Source organism: Cyprinus carpio, chromosome A21 (assembly GCF_018340385.1).
Source record: "Cyprinus carpio isolate SPL01 chromosome A21, ASM1834038v1, whole genome shotgun sequence".
NCBI classification, from domain to species: domain Eukaryota; kingdom Metazoa; phylum Chordata; class Actinopteri; order Cypriniformes; family Cyprinidae; genus Cyprinus; species Cyprinus carpio.
In genome coordinates, this window is record NC_056592.1 from 8,134,315 (window position 1) to 8,137,733 (window position 3,419).

Sequence of the window (3,419 nt, forward strand, 5' to 3'; positions counted from 1 at the left end):
TGTTATTATTGTTTTTCATCTAAATCACAGTTTCTCAGCTGGCACAGGACTTTCCCTGGCTAAGCTAGTGTTTATCTGGTTTAGCTGCACAGCATGACCAGCTTAAAAGTGCATAAAACCACTCCAAAACATTTATTTAATTTTATTTAATTTTATTTTATTTTACCAGTTAGGATATTTCTTGTTTTTGTTTTTTCTCCGATGACTGAAGCCTTTTTTAATATTTGCAGTGTAACTGCACTGCCATTGGTTCGTGCAGTGATATAAAAATTGAACCCATGAGCCTGCCGGAATAGGTGGGGCCATCTGGCTATATAAGCGGGCCCGCCTTCAGCGTCGCAGCAGCAGAGGTCCCAGCTGATTCCCTGCACCCATCCAGCAAGCCTAAAAGAGCTTATTTCTAAGAAGTGAGTTCTTGAAAGAGCAAATTTCCTAGCGACATTGTTGCAAATGTTGCTCTGCGAGTGTGGCTCGTGCAGGACCCTGCACGATGCAGAGGAGTAGTGAGTGTGTCGCCTGTCTGGGCAGCCCCCACACAGAGACTGCACGCACACTAAGATGGAATGCTCTTACTAAGAGCATGAGTCCCGCCCTTCTTCACTCGTGCCCCGCCTTCTTCAATGAAGGCAGCCCCGCTCTCTCATTTCTCCTCTCTCAGCAAGTTTGGAGAGAGAAACAGCAGAGCCACGAGGCTAAGCAACCGGGTTTGAGCAGCCACACGCCGGCACAGAGCCCGTGTGCCTGCTCTCCCCACTGCACTTTGATACGCTGGTGTGTTTTACACGTGAGAATCACACCCCTCGCTACATCGAGTGGCTCTTTCTTCCTAGGCGGATCAGAGCAAAACACTGTCACCTCTCTATCGCTGACAGCTTCACATTGTGTGTGCGGCGCTGAGGCTGCGAAAGCCTCAATCTGACCTTGGAGGAAGAAACAGCAAATTCACAGTTGAGCGACCAGGCTTGAGTGATTTTACACCGGCACACATGCCACATGCCTCATTTGATCTGCCCGTGTGCGTTACACATGAGGATCAGCGCCCCTCACTACACCAAGCGGCTCAATCCTTCTAGGCGATCAGAATGGAATGCTGTCACTGACACTGCAGTGTGCTGGGCAGGTTGTACCAAGTAGTGGACATGCTGTCTCGGAGCAATGTCTCCTCGAAAGATTGGATGCTCCGTTCTTTCTCTTTGCCTCAAAAGACAACTCTCATTGCCCAACTTATTTCTCGAAGGACATGAACGCGTTGGCCTACAACTGGCCCAACCTCCTCCTTTACGCTTTTCTCCAGGGCCGTGTTTCCTCCTTTTTTCCTTTTCTCCAGAGTGGGGCCTTAGGGCAATACCAGTGCTTAAGCTTTGCCTACCTTCTTACCCTCTTAGCCCTGACAGAGTGCCAAGGCTGTAAGAATCTTCTCGGAATGATTACTCATGGCTAGGCTGACCTCTGCGAGTTTAGCCCTTTTGCCTCCCATTGGTTTGATTTTTATATCACTCCACAAACCAATGGCTGTGCAGTTACACTGCGTTATTAAAAAAGACTTCAGTCATCGGAGAAAAAGGAGTTTTCCCCATAGTATTTTAGCGACACATTACTCGTTCCCGTATCTCAGGGAACCGAGGTTACGTTGTAACTGAGTACTTTTTTGTAAAAATTAATTTATCTTTATTCTACTAGAGGACTTTTTCTTTCATTGTCCAATCTTTTTGAATAACATTCTAAACCAATTTTAATTTAATTTTATTTTATTTTATTTTTTCTTTGTTTTTCCATTTTCTTTTTGAATAACATTCTAAATACTATTTAAAAATACTAAATACTATACTATTTAATTTTAATTGCATTGCATTTAATTTCATTTAATTCTTTAATTTGATTTATCTTTATTTTACTATTGGAATTTCATTTTTAATCTTCCATTGTTTTTAAATTACATTCTAAATTCTATTTTTAATTAAATTTTAATTAATTTAGTTTTTCTATGGGAATTTATCTTTAATTTTCCATCATTTGCTTTTTGAATAACATTCTAAATACTATTTATTCTTAATTTAATAGAGATTTATTTTGCTTTACTAGGGGAATTTTACCTTATTCTATGATGATATGCTCTGATTTACAAAATCAAATAAATCAATGAATCATTTATTAAGTCAACAGATATCTCCTGACTGTTATTCTGCAATATCGAAACCCTGAGAGGAAAATCATACATACATAAACAGCTGAATCTGATAGAATGTGCAATAGAACATTTTACATACATTAATTCTTGTGAATGTGAAATGGCAAACTGTTATGTGCAGCCAGTTCTGATAAACCTGAAAAATAGAAATGGAAGAGCAGGAGTGGAAAGGATCTCACTGTGTGCCAAGCACAAAGCAGCCTATTCCACTGCTCACAGAGATGCTTCACAGACAGGAGATACAGTCAGAAGTCCAACTGTGTGTTTGTGAGGAAAACTTCAAAAGGCAATGGGTATGCGGTGCAGAATACAAGCATTTCATCTCTTTAATTCATGCAACTGCTGCATAGCTGTGGAGGAGTTTTGATGAAAGCTCAATGTTGGCTCGTTGCAAAGCAGAGACGCATTCACAGAACATTTCTGAATCACAGTGTCTGTCTTTGCTCCTAAGAGACAGAAAAGAAGATACAACAGTCTCTATTGGCTTTGTATTTACTGACAGAGACAAACAGTCTTCTTTTGTTAAAACAAGACTGTCAGCTTGATCAAGCCTTAAAGGAAGGGACATTCAAGCATGACTCACATATGCCTGCTTTGTATTATTTGAAGTTATGTAATTACATTTAAGGCTTTTATTATGATGATAAAATAGAGTCAGACAATAGCATAAGACATTATATGTGCTTTATTTTGTAAGCTTGGCCTATTTAATTGCTCAAGCAGAATATGAAATGTTTTACAATTACATTTGGGAAAATTAGTTCTGTGTGATGAATCTATTTAATATGATTATTATCTCAATTAGTCCTAGCTTCCCACATAAAACTTATTAATTGAGGCTCAGGCTACTGTTGTTTCTTGAATGTTGTAAACTAATTAGCTCAAATGATAACTCTGTAAGAACTGGGTAACTTTCTCATTAGCACCATAGCTCAGTGAATTCCATTAATTCCATCTCATAAAGCATATGGAACTTTGAAGTGCGTCCCAAATCTCTTATTGCTAATGAGCCACACAGTTTTTAGACAGAACTTTCTTAGAATTGAAGATAGCATGAAATAACTGAATCTAATGTGCCTTGGTGGAGTGTCTGGTGCTTCAAAATCTTTTGTACAGATTACTGTAACCATGTTTTAACTTTATATCCTTGGAAAAGTTTCAGAAGTGATGTATCTGGCATTCCGTAGGACTAAATGCTTTTGAAAGCTGTTTGAAATACATACAAGAGGAA